We start from the raw sequence: 18,703 nt of genomic DNA on the forward strand, positions 1-18,703 counted from the left end.
TTTGGGAATGCCTGCACTTGTAATAAAACGTGGGCTCATTTTTAATGAGAAGAGTCATTCAGTTTAGCTTTTTGAATCTGTTGAGCAAGACTCAAACTGAGTCCTTTGAGCCCTACCAGGATGGCTGTTTGCTTTGCCCTTGGTGGAGGTCAGGGATTGGGAGGAGACTTGTGTCACTTCAGTTAAAAACTGAACTAAACAAGAAAGAAAGGGATGAGAGACAGCCATGAGCAGGACTTAAAGAGTGTCTTATGACCCAGCATTCCTGCTGGGGAAGGAGAAAAATGCTAGCATCAGCTAATTCCAACCCAGTAGCTTTCCCCAACAATGACAGATATCTGGAGGAGTAAGGCCACCTGTCAAATCTACCTCTACCTTTTTTTTTTCCCCAGAGTTTTTGAAAGAATGTGGAATAGAAGGAAGAGTCCCCTTTTCCCCATAACTCACCCAACCTCCAAGATACTGAGTTTACTTAGCCACACAGAATAGAGATTGGCTTGTCGGCCTTGCCTTTTAAAAATACTCTGGAAGAGAGAGGACTCATGGAGATTGAAGCATATCTTTTTTTTTTTTTACTTTTTTTCTTGCTTTATATTATTTTATTTTTTGCAATATGGCTAATAATGGAAATATGCTTAGCATGATTTCACATGTATAATGGATATTGTAATTGCTTGCCTTCTCAATGAGGGTGGGGGCTGGAAGGAAGGAGAGAATTTAAAAGTACTCAGGAAGAAGAGGAAAACAGAGCTGTGAAGTTAGAGGTAGAAGCGGAATATCTCTTCTGCCTCTTTCCTTCCATTTCGTGTTTTTTTTTGGGGTATATGCTTCTTAGAAACAGTTTTTTAAAAATTTTGCCTGAATTGCCCCACTATGCATTTAAATACATTTGTATGTGTGTATACACACATATATACATATAATATATATATATTTATCACATACATATATAACATTTTGTTAAATATGTCCCAATTATATGTAAAAATGTTTACCGTTCGTTAATAATTTTTTTGAGTTACAAATTCTCTCCTCCCACCCTTCCCCTACCCCTTGAGAAAGCAAGCAATATATGGATTATATAGTATAAAACATTTTCTTATTAGCCATGTTGAAGAAGAAAATATACACACCAAAAACCCCAAGAAAAATAAAGTTTTAAAAAAAAGTGTCCTTAAATCCAAGACCATCAGTTCTCTTTCTGGAGCTGGATAACGTTTTTCATCCTGAGTCCCACCATGCATTTTGCAAAGTGGAAAATGTGATGTATTTGAAGGTTAAAAGACCATAACCACTCCAGGTCTCACTTTCCCTATTTGTAGTATGAAGGGGACAGACCAGATCAGAGATATAAAAACAGAATAAAATGTAATTGGGAAATAGTTAACAAATTTTAAACGGCAATAGAATATGGATAATATTAACATGTAGTTTTCTCAGTTAATATGCAACCCACATGGATACATATGTGTATGTGTATGTGTATGTGTATGTGTATGTGTATGTGTATGTGTATATGTATATGTATATGTATATGTATATGTATATGTATATGTATATGTATATGTATATGTATATGTATATGTATATGTATGGTTTAGTGTCCCTTGTCTTCCCCACCCACCTCCACCAACCCCTTTTTTGAGTTTGATATCACTGGACTAGTTGACCTAAAAAGTTGTGATCTTATGCATTTTCTGAACCCATGAGTTGTGTCTTTGGGCAATAATGGTTGTCTAGTAGAAGAATCAAGAAGCCTGAGTTTTGAGCATAACCCCAGTGCTCACTTCTGTGAGTTGGAGCCTTATTTTAAATGAGAATTTGATTACCACAGTAACTGTAGACAGATGGCATTTTTCATTTCCTAGGTCTGAAGAGCTCTCTAAAACTTGGAGCTAGCTTGCAATAACATAAGGTTGTTGGCAGATGGGGGGGGGGGGTTGGTTCTTTTTTAGGTTAATGGTGACTGTATTTATAAAATGCATGGTCAGCAGTTTGCATGTACTCGTTTGTGCACTGTGCTCTCAACAAGAGACATTTAAAACAAACCTTAAAAATAGTAATGCTGCTTGCTGCCCCTGGGAATGAGGCACCAACCGGGGTTTTCTCCTGTGCTGTGGCTCTGCTGACAGCTGCCTGTCCTGAAAGCAGGGATTGAGTAGCCGAGTGCATTGGGCAGGACACAGAATAGTTCTAGAGAGTCAAACCTGAGACGCTTAGTAAGGGTCCTCATGCTTTTCTTTATATTAAAAAAAAAAAATCTAACAGTGCCTTATATAGTTAGGACCTTCCTTTGGCAATATTGTAAAAGTAGGCAAATATCACTAGGTTTCAGAAATATGACACTGATTTGTTCCAGGCACAGGTTTATATTTAAAGGTCCTCTCTCAATTCTACCACTCCTTGGGGAAGGTAGGCCTTCAGATTTTTCTATGAGGCTCTACACCATGTTCTAAGGCAATTGCCAACTAATCCTGCTAAGCTGTTAATGTATAAGGCAGCCCCTCCCAAGTCTATTTATATCTTAACCAAAGGCTCTTGAGGAGCATAATATCCTGGCCCAGAGCAGTTTTCTAACTTGATTAAAAAAATTTTTTTTGATAGCTGTATTTTACTAAAATTAGTTGCCTTTGTAATTGATTTAAGAACATTATTCTGAAAAGAGGCCCTTAGTCTTCACCAGAGTGATACAGGGGTCCATCCACACACACAAAGGTTAAGAACCTTTTTAAGATAAAAACCTTTTTTAAGGTTAAATTCTTCCTAGTGGGGTTTCAACAGCTGTGATAGATGGTTTCAAAATTAACCAATTAATTGATCTAGTACACATTGATTAGGTCTACTCTGTACAGAATTTTGGGAAACTACAAAGTTTAGATGAGGTGAGTCTTTTTTTTTTTTTTTGGGTGAGGCAAATGGGGTTAAGTGACTTGCCCAGGGTCACACAGCTAGTAAGTGTTAAGTGTCTGAGGCCGGATTTGAACTCAGCTACTCCTGACTCCAGGGCCAGTGCTCCATCCACTGCGCCACCTAGCTGCCCCAAGGTGAGTCTTTTGCCTCATTTTGCCCAGAACCAGGCCACTATTTCCAAAGCATGTCCCTCTTCTAGCTTTCCAGCTCCACTTTATGTCTGGCTTGCTTGCCTATAAATACTTAAGCACTTAGCAAAGTAACTGGGCAGATAGTAAGTGCTTAATAAATGCTTTATTTGTTTATCCATCTAATGGGGTTTATCATTGACTTTAGAATTTCAGAGTTGGATTGGACTTTGAATATTATTTTGAATTTGCACCATGCACAATGATTTGGTGAGCTGGCATCGAAGCCAGAAAGACCCGGGCTTTAGTCTTTCCTCTAACATGATAACTGTATGAACCTGGGCAGATCATTTAACTTTTCAGTGTTCCATGGAGCTGAGGGAAGAGGGAAAGTAACTTGTTCTCAGTTGCATGACTAATTTCGTTTTCATGGTAGGGAGCCCTGCCAGGCATTCCTTAGATCGTGTCATGCAGGTGTCTAGCTGCTCTTAAGACTGGCTCTGCTTGTATTTATATTTAGCCAAGGAGCTCAGTATGCTCTGTAAATTGTTAAAGAGAGAGGGGTGTGTGTGTGTGTGTGTGTGTGTGTGTGTGTGTGTGTGTGTGTGTGTGTGTGTGTGTGTGTGTGTGTGTGTGTGTGTGTGTGTGTGATCCCTGTATTGAACCTTTTCCCAAGGGCCTAGAGAAGTTCAGTGAATTGTTTGTGATCCCACAGAGAGCCCATACTAGAGTCCAGTATGGCGCTGCTTGCTCCTTATCCCATGCTATAGACTAGAGGTTCCTCACCTTTTTTTGTCTCATGGACCCCTTTGGCAGTCCGGTACAACCTATGAACGGCCCCCTCTTGGAATGATTTCTTTTTCTTTTTCTTTTTTTTTCCTTTTTGCAGAGCAATGACAGTTAAGTGACTTGCCCAGGGTCACACAGCTAGTAAGCGTCAAGTATTTGAGGCCTGATTTGAACTCAGGTCCTCCTGACTCCAGGGCTGGTCTTCTATCCACTGTGCCACCTAGCTGCCCCTGGAATGTTTTTTTTTTTTTTTTTTGATTAAGAATTAACGAAAATGCTAAACTTTAGTTTGAGTTTAGTGAAAACAAAGATGTAATTTCTTTTATCTGTCCAGTTTTGCATACTCTTAAGAAGGCCATTAGGGTCTCTAGACTTCAGGTTAAGAATCCTGCTTTAGACTCAGGACAAGCTGCCTCCTAGGATAGTCTTTTTTTTGGAGAGTGGGCAGGGTAGTATTTTGTATAACTTATAATTGCAGGAATGGAAACTCTTTATGGTTGGCTGCTGGTTCTGCCCCTGACTGTACAAATTGCCTGTGCCTTAGAGTCTCTTCATTTGAAGACTAGACTAAGGCAGAGGTGATAACAAGGGACGTGTTGAATTTTGCTTTACTGCCTTCATTTACAAGCAGTGGGTGCCATCCAGCATGTAGGGCAAGCTTGGACAAAGCACCATGATCATGGACCAAACTTCACCTCCAACTCCAGCCATTGTTTGAGCTACAAACGTAGGAATTTTTGCTTCTGGGGCAAATACCACAAACTGTGCCTTCATTTGAGTCTCAGAGAATAGGGCAGAGTTGGGGAGGAGCTCATCTCAGTCTGCCATCTGGCAACTTCTTATTTTAAGTAATTATTCTTACTAACTAGATGCTAAGCTTGGTTGTTTCCATGCTGCTAAGGGAGTGTGAGTGCTGTCAGCACCTTCTGAATTTAGCCTCCTGGTCCAGAGCTCTAGTCACCCCACCCCAGTTATGGTTTTGACCATTATGTCAGGGATATTCTAATCAGCTCCTTGGGATTGAGTGTTCCTTCTTCTCTGAGGCCAACAAGAACTCCATTAAAACCCACTCCTGTTTTTGGTACTCCAGTTGGCTCATGATGATCTATGGGGTAGGACAGAGTATTTTTGTGTTCACAGTAACTAAAAGGCTTCTTCATAAGTCTTACAGTGGTGAAGAACCTCTGGTATTCTCTCATACTTCCCTTCCCCCTCAAGCCGGGATTACCTGAAAGAGTTTAGAAAAACAGGATAGGAAAACAGAGCTTGAAAACCTTTTGCTGTGTAACGATTGGAATAACGCCACCTGCTGGATACTTACTGTAGAGGAGTTCTGCCCATGAAGGGAAGGTCTTTGAGGGCAAGACCAGGAGTCAGGAAGTGAAGCGGGCTAGTGGGAGGAGGAAGGAAGAGACTGGCGCTCAGTCTCGCTCTCTTTCCTGAGGACGCTGGCGGAGAAGGGAGCTAAAAATGTGCTCTCCCTTTAATAGATAGGAATCTAGGCCTTTTTCTCTCTCTTTACCAAATTCTTATTCTCCTTAATAAATGCTTAAAAGTCTAACTCTTGCTAAAGCTTATAATTTATTGGCGACCACTCATTAGATATTTTAGACAGTTCAGTGTCTGCTCTTGCATGTATTCCTCTTGTGATTGGATGGCATCTTGGCCAACTGGCATCTGATAACTCAGAATAAAGGCAATTAATGTCTTAAATGATAAGTTCCCATAATCCAAGTCTCATATGGATTTAAAAATTGAGGATAATAAATGATTGCAAAAAATGTGAATACATCTTGACTCAGAACACAATATATAATTATGCAACAATTTCAAATAATACCCCTTTTTTAACTTAGTATACAATTACTTTTTTGAAAAATCTGAACATATTTAAATACAAGTTAAAGCACAACAGAATCTCAAAGAAAACTTTTTTTTTTTGAAAAAAGAAAACTTTTACAAATGTTCCCCTCTTTTTTTTTTTTTTTTGGGGAATATGCTTATCAAAAATAATACTTCTAGAATCAATTTACACTTGCCATGGCAACCAATTTGCCAGGGAAATACTTTAAAGAGTTTGATCAAATAATCAGTTGAGGAAAAAAAAATAACAAAAACAAACAACTCAGAATATGGGAGCACAATACTCCTAGAATTAACATTGTATTATGAAATCAAAACCATGTTTCAAAATTAGATAGATGAATGAATAGAAGAAAATACACGTGGAATAATAAAAGACAATGAAATTCAAACTAGGGAAATCTAAATGAATATGAATTTAATATTAATAAGAGTACTATAAAATATAAACTTGATCACATGACTATAAAAAGCTTTTACAAATATTCTCCTTGTTTTAAAAACTAAGTATAAGACACAATCTCAAAAGCATGAAAATCTCTATGAAAATAAACCCATACCATTAATTTCAAAATGTATATATAATAGCATAGAAATCCTATGTAACCTCTGAATTGATACTATCACTCTGAATGAATTCAGAACACTTTTGATTCCGATATCTAAAATCCCCAATACTCATATCAATACCTTGCTGTTTACTTCTACATTTCTGTAAAATATATATACTTCCATGGCAAAAGAAGCGGAGTCTTGAACTATGGTGATGATTGTCATTCTTATTCAGCTTAAGTTTTTCTTCTTTAACCCCTCTATATTGTCTGTCAGTCTTTTCACCATACAAATGCTTTATAAGATTACTAATTAAAGACAAAAGCAGGTTAGCAAAATTATGAACAAAACGAGCATATCTGGAATTTAAAGGGCTTTCTAAGGTTGTCTCAGAAGCACAGCCAGGCTGGGGAAGGGCTGAGCCTGAAGCTGCAAATGTAGTTAGAGAAAGTTGAGCATGCGCATCAGTTCTCTGGACTTCCCAGGCAGGGGAAGCAATGAGCTTGGCCATGGGAGGAGTAGAGGGTGGGGTCTGGAGAGGAGGGGAGGGACCAGAGCAATTTGAATCAGACTTGATTTTGAACTCAGGCCTGGATTCCTCTTCCCCCACTTTGCCTCCAGGTGCTAGGGGATTAAAAGCTTCTAGAGGGTGGGTCATTGCCTCCAGGCATGCAAAATTAGAGCAACAATTAGTGTTAGAACTGGGAAAAGCTGCAGGAATCTCTTCAGGTTTCTCTGAAAATGCATGGTTGGGAGAGGGAGAGATATTTCCTTGTGTGAGTAAGTTGCTGGCTCTTTTAACAAAAATAAAAAGAAAAATAGAAAATCCACAAAAACAAAGCATTAACATGATCTTATCTCCCATTTGTCTGGTTAAACAGACTAAAATCAAAAATAGGGTAAGTAGGGAGTTTAAAAGGTCCATTCGAAAAAATTGAGGACGCTGGCGGAGAAGGGAGCTAAAAATGTGCTCTCCCTTTAATAGATAGGAATCTAGGCCTTTTTCTCTCTCTTTACCAAATTCTTATTCTCCTTAATAAATGCTTAAAAGTCTAACTCTTGCTAAAGCTTATAATTTATTGGCGACCACTCATTAGATATTTTAGACAGTTTAGCTAGAATTTTAACCCTTAACAGCTGCTCAGGTTTTGTTGGGTTGGGGTTAAGATTCTTCATAGATTTTGTTCCATCCTTATCCATCTTAGAGATTAGATTTTAGCCACAAATCCATGGAATCTCTTTGTTTCCCCACCTGCACCTTACCCTATCTTTAGCCATAAACATGCTCCATTCTGGACTCACAGCCAAATGACAGGAGAGCCTTAACTCTGAGATCAGAGGTTATTTCATTTTGTCTTTCTAAGCCTATTGCCCAGAACAGTGCCGTGTGCGTGTGTGTGTGTACGTACACACATATACACATAATATTTAGCTCAGACTCGTGCAATTTTATTAATTATAATAATTATTTTATTTTCTCTGATTGTCTCCCATGTGTGCCTACAACGCTCTCCCTTCTCTGTCCAGATGTCTCATCTCCCTAGCTTCCTTCAAATCTAAACTAAAATCCCAACTTCCACAGGAAACCTTCTCTAACCCCTCTTAATTCTGGGGCCTTTAGTCTGTGAAGTACCTCCTCTTTATCTTCCACATAGCTTGCTTTGTTCTCCTGGTTAGCCTCTCCCCCACCATGAGATTGTAAACTCCCTGAGGGCAGAGGCTGTCTTTTGCTTCTTTTTGTATATCACAATGACTGACACTTAGGAGGTACTTTGTTTATTTATTAGTTGATTAACCAATGGAGATCCATAATTTCTGTGAAGTTTATAGTCTTAAGAGATTTGCCTGAGACACTAAAAGTTTAAATGACTTGTTTTAGGTCATATGGCTAAATATGTTGTGCCTTCTAAGTAGAGCTTGAACCTTTGGCCTTCTTGTCTTTAAAGCAGCAACTGTATGATGAGCTGCCTGCCTGCATATCTCAATACCCGACACATAGCAGGCAATTAATAAATGTTTACTAAATTGAACTGGCAGTCAGACAAAAATCAGGTTCTTTCTTTGGCCACCCTGGATAAACTTGCCTCCTGAAAGGGGCATTATGAGGATTAATGAGGTAACAGAAGTGCTTTGAGCTTGACTTGTCGGTCAACCTCAAATTATAATAATAAAGACAATATAAATACAAGTTGCCTATAAATCTGTGGTGAGAAGGGGCGGGGAGGAAGAAGAAGCACTGTAAAGAGTAGTACAGAATGAGTGAGTCATTTTCTGGCTTCTGCTGGGCAGGGCCCCTCATTCAGCCCCACAATCTCACAGATTCTTCCTTTTGGAAACATGAATACTGTACCAAAGAATTTCTGATTTGCAGCTTTCCAGAGCGCAAAAAAAAAAAAACCCAAACCCCAAAACAAGGTTTTTCCTCCTTCTGAACTGAAATGTGTAACAGTTTCCAGAGTAAAAAAGTAAGGTGGGTGCATAAAGGCATCTTTTGTTTCAGATTTCTGGGATTTTGGGGGAGCGAGGGGAGGTTTCTCCCTTTCTCCCCCTCCCTTTGGAAATAAATTGCAGAGCTGCTACTGCATTTAAACCCGCAGATTAATGTGACATCAGCATGGAGTCAGGAAATGCTAAAACTATCTAGAAGACTCATAAGCACTGTTAACTTACCACATCCTACATGTAATTCACCGTGAAGCCTTCTTAGCTGGTATTTAATTTGGGCGGTGTGGGTGAGTGAGTGTCCCTCTAAAAGCTGTTAGGAAATTTCTCCTTTGAAATTGGGGACCTAATTTTTAAAACTGTACATGCTTGGGGGTGGGGGTTGGGGAGAGAGAGAGAAAGAGAGAGAGAGTGTGTGTGTGTGTGTGTGTGTGTGTGTGTGTGTGTGTGTGTGTGTGTGTGTGTGTGTTGGGGGGGGTAAGTATTCAATTTCTATTTTTCTTGGCCATGAATCTAATCTTGAGTTAAAAGCTAGGGAAACTACTCATAGGGGTTTTGAGGATTTCTGAATAAGAAATGCAAGGAAATTGCCTAATGTTACACAGTTTCCTTTTCTTGTTGCTTGCTTGTTACCCAAAATATACTGGTTCCTGCTAAAGCCTGAAAGAATTTGATAGGTCCTGCCCCCTTGACAATCGGCTGTGGTCTATTTAGTCAGAGTTATCCTGACTTGAGTTTGAGTTTTTCTTAGGGTCAAACAACAAAGCTTCCTGTAATCATAACTATAGCAACAGTGTTTTTACAGCCCACAAATCAAAAGGAATAAAGGGGGGGGGGGTGGAAATCCTCAGCAATCTGTATTTGTAAGCCAAGAGGTATTGCGTTCATGCCAAGATGAAAAAAAAGAAAAAAATGTCAACTAAATCATCCACTCATATTACAACCTAACTGCTTTACCTTTTCCCTTATGGATTTGAAACACCCCGGTGTGAGATTTCTGACAGAGAAGATGGAGCAGAATGAGTGTTCACAGACCCTATTCTCAAGACTAGAGGACAGGCCTTAGAGGTTATTGAGCTCAACCTTTTCATTCTACAGATGAGGAAATTACTATACCATAGTAAGTGACAGAAACATTTTCAAGTTTTGGATGTATTAGTATAGGACAACTTATGCAGTAAGGTCACTCATCCATTCTTGTGACAGGGAGAAGACTAAGGCAAAAGATGGCAACAACTCTGACTTCACGCCTTTTCCAGTTTATATTAATTAAATTTAAAGTAATTAAATAATAATAATAACAACAACCAACATTTAAGGTTTGCAAAATACTTTAATCTCACTTGATAATATCCTTGTGAGGTAGGTGCTGTTTTTCTCATTTTACAGATGAGGAAACTAAGGCTGCAAGAGCCTAAATGAATTGCCCATGTGTAGTAAAAATTTCTGAGATAGGATTCAAACTCAGGTCTTCCTGACTCTTAAGTTTCCTACTCAGGGGCAGCTAGGTGGCGCAGTGGATAAAGCGCCAGCCTTGGATTCAGAAGGACCTGAATTCAAATCTGGCCTCAGATACTTGACAATTACTAGCTGTGTGACCCTGGGCAAGTCACTTAACCCTCATTGCCCCGCCCCCCCCCCAAAAAGTTTCTCACTCTATTCATCAAATACCTGCCTACCTATTGTGTGTCTTATACAGTGCTATATATGACACGATAGAACTATAAGATTTCTGCCCTGTTGGGGGGGGGGGGGAGGGCAATGAGGGTTAAGTGACTTACCCAGGGTCACACAGCTAGTAGGTGTCAAATGTCTGAAGCTGGATTTGAACTCAGGTCCTCCTGAATCCAGGGCTGGTGTTTTATCCACTGTGCCATCTAGATTTCTGCTTTATTAAACTTAGTTTTGTTGGAGAAATGAGATTTAACCATAGATATGTAAAAACAAGAGTATGTCAGATTCATTACAACTGGCTTGTGTGGAATGGATGAGAAATTGAAATAAGGGGTCAGAAGGGAAAAATCTGTGTGAGCTATAGTAACCAAGGGATGTTGATTGAAGGGTATGTCCTCCCTTCTTGTCTCTCACTTTCACAGTCTTTATTTTCCTCCAATACTTAGTTCAGGCCTTCACACAACTAATTGATTTCTCTCCTTTTTCAGATTTTTGGGCAACATTTCATCTGCAGCCTAGTCTGTTTCCTCTTTTGCCCCCTACCTTATATTACACTCATTTGGGAATATGCTTTATCTCCTTTTCCCTCCCCCGCCCAGTAAAATACAATTTTTTTTTCCGGTGAGGCAATTGGGGTTAAGTGACTTTCCCAGGGTCACACAGCTAGTAAGTGTCAAGTATCTGAGGCCAGATTTGAACTCCGGTCCTCCTGAATACAGGGCCAGTGCTTTATCCACTGCACCACCTAGCCGCCCCCAGTAAAATATAATCTTGTGCAGGGCAACAACTATTTTTTGTATCATCATGTCCTAGTAGAGTGACTGGTGCATGGTAGATACTTAACAAATCTTTCTTGAATTGAGTAAAAATAGGACTTACCAAGATTGAAGTCAGGGAAAGAGACTATACTTTATAGAGTTTGCTCTCCTCTCTCCCTCCTTCCATGCTTCTATCCTTCCCTTTACTCTAGCTATTTCTTTGTACATCACATTCTTGCTGCTAGTCAGAAACACTAGAGATGGTAATGGCATCAGAAATTCAGGTCTGGGTGGGACCTCAGAGGACACCTAGTCCAACTCTCTCATTTTACAAATGAGGAAACTGAGACCCACCCGGCAGGGTTGTGTAAATTTTTCAAACTCAGCAGTTGCATCTTAGTTTTCATAGTATCTTTGCTTAGCTTTTCTTCACCTCCCTTTGGTGGTATGTGAGCTCCTTTGGGAGCAGGGACTGTCTTGGTTTTTTCTCTTGTACACTGGTTTTGTTTGTATTACTATCCTACTTAGGGAGATGTCATAAGCAATAATAGTGAGTCTGGCCATTAGACAAACTTCAGGTAACTCCAGATGCTAGAATTCTGATCTGTATACTATAACCAAAGGCCTTCTTTTAACCTCTCTTTGGACCTGTATGTGGCGAGAGAGGTATTAATACCTAGAGAGCAGAGCCAGAAAAAAAAGTTACTTATTTTTCCTTAATCATCAAGAACGCCCTTCCTTACACAACTTTCCTTTTTTCCCCATGAGGAACTACTGACAACATACCACATCCTTCCCCTTCTTTAAATTTCATCTCTAAAGCCACCTCCTGCAGAAAGCATTCCCTGATTTGACCTCAGCCACTCCCTAATTAACTAGAACAATCCTAGCCTAATAGAATGCCCCTCAACAGTCCATTTGGTCCATCTGTGCTTGAACAAAAATGTTTAGGGCTGGTCTCCATCTACTTCTTTTTTTTTTTTTTTTTTTTTTGGTGAGGCAATTGGGGTTAAGTGACTTGCCCAGGGTCACACAGCTAGTAAGTGTTAAGTGTCTGAGGCTGGATTTGAACTCAGGTCCTCCTGAATCCAAGGCCAGTGCTCTATCAACTGTGCCACCTAGCCGCCCCTATCTACTTCTTTTTTATGAAAGGAGAACCAAGTGACATATGCAAAGGGTTTTGACAATCTTAAAAGTACTATATAAATGGTAAAAAGATCAAAGAGGGGGCAGCTAGGTGGCACAGGGGATAAAGCACTGGCTCTGGATTCAGGAGGACTTGAGTTCAAATCTGGCCTCAGAAACTTGACACTTACTAGCTATGTGACCCTGGGCAAGTCACTTAACCCCCATTGCCCTGCCCCCTCCAAAACCCCAAAAACAAAAAATAGAAAGAAAGATCAAAGAACTTAGTAATACCACTAATGACTAATGATAATTACTGGGCATATTGGCCAACTTACCAGAAGAACAAGGTTGTTCAGTTATTTCAGTCATGTCCAATCTTTCATGACCCCAATTCAGGGTTTCTTGGCAGAGATACTGGAGTGGTTTGTCATTTCCTTCCTCAGCTCATTTTACAGATGAGGAAACTGGAGCAAACAAAGTTAAGTGACCTGCTCAGGATCACACAGCTAGTGAGTATCTGAGGCCAGATTTGAACTCAGGAAGATGAGCCTTCCTGATTCCAGGCCCAATGATCTATCTATCCACTGTGTCACCTTGCTGCCTTAGAAGAGCAAGATAGGGGCAGCTAGGTGGTACAGTGGATAACCCCACTGGTCCTGGATTCAGGAGGGCCTGAGTTCAAATCTGGCTTCAGACACTTGACACTTACTAGCTGTGTGACCCTGGGCAAGTCACTTAACCCCAATTGCCTCACCAAAAAAAAAAAAAAGAGCAAGATACCCTGAGGAGGGAGTATGAGGAGGTAGATGGTACCACTGTTAGGTAACCATTATTAATTCTCCAGGGACCCAAGAGGAGATAGCCTCCTAGGACTAGCAATGACCTCCAGACTACCAGCTCAGTTCCTTTAAGCATTTTTGAGGGGAACAACCTCTGTGAAGAATGGACCTGTGACACCCTTTGCCACCATCGGCATGAACCATTAACCAATTGCCGCCAGTGTGTAGATAAGATAAGCCAAGGAGTATCAGTTCTCTTAGTGCATCGTCGTTCCCGCCCCCCCCCCCCCCCCATCCTACTTTTAGCAATCTCTGTGGACTTGTGACTGGGGATGCTATATTTCTCACCTCCCACACAGCCTCAGCTCTCCTAGTATAAGCCTTGTTAACCTTCTAGCCTAATGTGGTTGAAAAGCCAGCAGTTAGGCAACATGCTAGGAGACCTAAATTTGGGTCCTGATTTTGGCACTTTTGACCCCAGGGACTTTAGACAGGTCCTCAGTTTGTTCATCTGTAAAGTGAGGGAGTAGGACTAGATGGTCTTTAACCCCCCTTTCCTCCCTCAAATTGTTTAAGATCCTTTGGCTCAGGGGCCGCTAGGTGGCGCAGTGGATAGAGCACCGGCCCTGGAGTCAGGAGGACCTGAGTTCAATTCTGGCCTCAGACACTTAACACTTACTAGCTGTGGGACCCTGGGCAAGTCACTTAACCCCAATTGCCTCACCAAAAAAAAAAAAAAGATCCCATGGCTCTTTAAACAAATTTGAAAGACTTAAGATCTTTGACCAACACAATAATCAACCATGATTCCAAATGGTCAGAAATGAAGAATTGCCGCCCACCCCCTGGGACAAGACAGACATTTTGGAACAGGACTAATAGAGCAACTTGTCTTGTTTAACTCTGCTTGTTGGTTATAAGAGTTTGCTTTCCCTCTTTTCCCCCTCGTTGAGGGGAAAAAAATAAGTGCTTGAAAATAAAAAAAAAACATTAAAGATTCTAGGATTATTTAAATTCCAAAGGTAGATTTGCACATAGAGATAGAAAAAAATAAGTGCTTGAAAATAAAAAAACATTAAAGATTCTAGGATTATTGAAATTCCAAAGGCAGATTTGCACATAGAGATAGTCTGTCCAGGCAAAGAGAAATTAAAGCCAATTTTAATTGAATATAGGCTATTATCCCCAATGCTAAGCACCAGTGGTCCCGCACTAAGCTCATGGAATTACTGCATTTATACTAACATTTCAGTTGTTTATCGAATCTTTTCCGTTATTTTATAACATTTTGGGGGAAAGAGACCATGTGCTGTACCGCTTTAGGACTCCATTTTATGTTTACCTTAGATCCATGACATTTCAGTTCTTTCTAGGCTCCCCCATCCTACTCTGGGTTCCCTTAGGATTTCTGTGGTTCAATTGGAGTATACCAGGATGAGAACCTCCACTGCAGTCTTCGAAACAGCTTGTTTTCTCGAACCCCTTCTACATCATCCATAGAAGGACCCTTATAACCTGTCCTGGCAAAATCATCCTAGGTTGTTTTTGAGATCTCTGAAGTTCCCTAAGGTTTGAGAGAATAGGGGCTAAGGCCTGCCAGGCAAGCAAGCATTTATGAAATGACTGCTATGTGCCAGGCACCCAGAGAAGTCTAACACTATGGGATGCCACTACTGCCCATATGTTCCTTGGTACGTGTCTTGTGTACAACTCAAATATTCAATGTCTTCGCTTTTGTTCTTACCCTACTACACCATTCTTCTCTCCCACCCCACACCCCTTCATCTATATTTAGTGACATTCTCCCATTCTTCTAGCCTCAGCTCAAATGCTGCCTCCTCCAAGAAGCCTCAGGATTTCTCTTAATCAACCAATATGGGTATCTGTGTTTATATTTCATCTTCCTCACAAGATTGTATACTCTTTGAGGACAGGGGTGATGAGATGTCTGTCTCTCCCTCAGCACCTAGCATTGAGACTTCTACATAGTGAAAATGTGTTAAAAAAATAAAATTCATGTTAATATAAGCTTTGTCTTCTAGTTACATCTCTAATTCTATTAACTATTTACATAAAGATTGATAAAAATCTTTCTATTTTTCCAGTAGCACTTTTAACACATCTTTACCAGTTCAGATCTTAAGTGGCTCTTTTCTGTGGTTGACTACCTGCTAGTTACTCAAATAAGATCTATTGCTAAGCGTATCATAAATAATCTGCTTTATATACAGATGGCTGCGTTCTAACCAGACTTAGTCATTCTGCAGTACTTATCAACTCCCACTGTGTGTAGAATAAAAATGCAGTGGAAAGACTGAAGCAAACAACTGACTTTAAGGATTCTGCAGCCCTGAAATAAACAGAATTAAAATGGGATTGACTTTTTTAAAGTTTTGTTTCCTTCAGATTTCTTCTTATCCTGGACTCTCTGCTACAATAGTGGACTTCATTTGTCCTCCAAGCTCATAATGTATAGATGCCCGACCTAGATGCTTCATGACAGTGAGATACAATCAAGCGAAAATGAATGAAATGATTGTTTTTTCTATTTGACCTAATGCCCTTAGAATCTCAGGGAATAGAGTATTAGCTTGAACATGCAAAATTTCAGCTTTAATTTTAATTGGATTTTTCCTACTCTGAAGGGGCTTCCTTCTCTTCTGCTTGTTGAATTGTTTTTATGTTCATCAAAAAAGATGTTTTCTGATTCGGAGTATTTCAAAATTTATTGTCAGGGAAAGGGAATAAAAATTTATATAGCATGAATACATGTAAGGCATTGTGGTAAGCTCTTTCCAATTATTATCTTATTTGATCCTTACAACAAAGGTAGGTGCTGCTATGATTCCCATTTTACAGTTGAGGAAATTGAGGCAAACAGGTTAAGGGACTTAACCCAGGGTCACACAGCTAGAAAGTGTTCGTAGCTGTATTTGAACTCAAGGCTTCCTGACTCCAGGCACAGGCACAGTGCCACGAAGTTACTTGGTGGTGGTACTGGTAGTTGTTGTTATTGTTGTTTTAGACCGTTGATAGGTCCCTCTACTACAGTTCACTAACACCTTCTCTGCTACTTATAGTCTTAGAGAGTCTCTTGGCACCGACTTTCCCAAGGTTACACAGCTAGTTTGTTTCAGAGAGGACCCTTTGCTACTGGTTGGTAGGTCATAGAGCCACAGGAATAGTTCTGCTCACTTAAATCCAGATCACTTGCAAGACATCCTCCTCAGGAATGAAGGATCAACAACAACACCACCAGAGCCATAGGTGTAGCAGTGCCCTTGAGACTGCCAATATTAGAACTTGAACCCAGGTCATCCTGATTACAGGGGAGGTTGTCTATACACTACATCAGTTATTATGATAACAACAATAACAATAAAGAGAAAATATTTTATTATTTAAATAGTAATAATTATTCTTCTTATTCATTTATCATTATTAACTTCCATTTGAGGACAGATTTTCATTTGTTTGTTTTGTTTTGCGGGACAATGAGAGTTAAGTGACTTGCCCTGGGTCACACAGCTAGTAAGTGTCAAGTGTCTGAGGTCAAATTTGAACACAGGTCCTCCTGAATGCAGGGCCGATGCTTTATCCACTGCACCACCTAGCTGCCCCCCCAGGACAGAATTTCAAAGTTACTAAGTGGAGCTGGGATAGATGTATAAAAAGAGGCATTAGTCAGTGGTGGTAATTGACAAACATAATCCATTGATTCACTTGCTCATTGATTCATTGAACCACTATGTAATAAGTAGCAACAGTATGCCAAACACTGTGCTCTTCTAACCATCTCATTTCCTCTTTTTGGCCAGTTGCAAATGCTACTAATAGGAAGGCTCCATGTCTCAAACCATTTGTGGTCAGAAAAGCCTTTGTGATTAGAGGTCCAGGTCCCCAATTCCCAGGCCCAAACACTCCACTTAAGTACAGGGTGTCTCTTGACTAAAGGACCATCTTCTCTCCTCTTGAGGCCAAAATTGGCATTTGGCCTAATCTCCACTCCCTACATGGTGAGGATTGAAAGAAACCATTTTTACAAAAGAGTAGCCCTCAGCACCCACCTGTTTTCCTATGCCCTATGACTTACTAACTTCTCTAGGCTAAAATAAGGTTACAAATGGGGCCCAAATCTATGATCCACTATGATCCCCATAAGCATGAGACAGCATCATTGCCTTATTTTTGCTTTTAACTTACATATGAAAAAAAAATTCCTAAAAGTTTTTCTGTGTGTTTTCTTGGTAATTTCTTTATATTGGTAATAAAGGTTACTGGTCAAACCAAATTCAGGAACTAGAATAATATGTAGACTATCTTCCTTCTCTTAGGGACATGTAAATTGGATTGGCCAGGCTATGAACAGAATTTATTGCAAAATCCAGAGTTGGTACAGAGCAAACATATGAAAAGTCTCCACTCTCTTGTTTGATTTTTCCAATTATGCGCCTATTGGAGCTTCTGGGTGAGAGCTCAGAAAATTGCAGTACACGGTGATTTGTATCAAAGACAAAACCTCCCTGCCCTTATGTTTATCTTCAGCACTAGCTCTGTATTCTGGTTATTCCTGAGGAATATGGCATGATTTCCCTCTGTTCAATGCTAGCCTGCATCGTTGTTTATAATCCTCAGCTTAGAAATTGGGTCCTGTTCCCAATCTCATTTGCTATGACTTTGGGCAAATGGTTTGTGTTAAATGACTCATTCGCTTCACTTACCCCCAATATCTCATTGCTGTTTTCATCACCATCTTCATCCAATCAATCAGTCAACAAACATTTATTGAGCACCTATATAATATAGTAATGTGCTTGCAAACACACAGTATAGCATAGTTTACCATTTTATAAATACTGGCTATCACTATGAGCATCAAAATTTAGCTTAATTCAGAACTTTTTAGCACATCCTCTTGGCTCTCAGTTTCTCTATTTAACCTCATAGGAGAAATTCAGAGAACTATTAGATTCTATTTTCCCAGAGCAAATTACTTGCTTTCCTCTCTTGAGAATAAATCAGGTCTTGTTCTGATTGGTAAAGAAAGCATTTATGACTCTTGGCCGGCAATCTTCATTTGTTGAGTCTTTGGATTTGTCACTCTTTGGGATGATGGCAACAAAGGGGAAAATGTCTGGAGGGAGAATATCCTGTTTGCAGCTCTTGGCATTCTTAGCAATCTGTTTTTCTGCTTCTCTATCATCTCAGTCTAGCCATTCACTTCCCAATCTTGGCTTGCACGCTTTGTTAGCTCCATTTCAAAACTAATTTTCTTTGGCTCATTTACCTAAACTGGACATAGATTAATGGCCTGACCATTGAAGGCCCAAGCACATGTCTCTCCAGGAGTTTTCAGCTCACTGACCAGGCTTCTTTTACATCTGGAATGCTGGTATAGTCCAAAATGGAGGTCAAGGCACAAGAAGTCTCAAAGAGAGAGAGTAGCTCACTTCCTAATTAAATCATATCCTAAACCCGGTGTTTTGGGCTTTTTTTTAAATGCCTTGGACCGCTAGATAGCAATAGCACTTTAGGAGCTCAGGAATGAAGTTTTCTTACTGATTAAAAGAAGCCCAATCTAACAGATATACTACCTGGAGAAGACAAGGGGGAAAAATTTAAGAACTGTTCTCTTTCCCAATAAGTTTTTGAAGATTTGTGAGATTTGATAACCATGGTT

The 18,703-nt window shown here is 39.9% G+C and overlaps 1 protein-coding gene across 4 annotated transcripts in view; it reads left to right on the forward strand.

Moving 5' to 3' along the window:
- ARHGAP26 (Rho GTPase activating protein 26) overlaps positions 1–18,703 on the forward strand; it is a 518,996-nt gene that overhangs the window by 270,010 nt on the left and 230,283 nt on the right. The gene's annotated exons all lie outside the window — the stretch shown is intronic.

This window comes from Dromiciops gliroides, chromosome 2, assembly GCF_019393635.1.
Source record: "Dromiciops gliroides isolate mDroGli1 chromosome 2, mDroGli1.pri, whole genome shotgun sequence".
Lineage (NCBI taxonomy): Eukaryota > Metazoa > Chordata > Mammalia > Microbiotheria > Microbiotheriidae > Dromiciops > Dromiciops gliroides.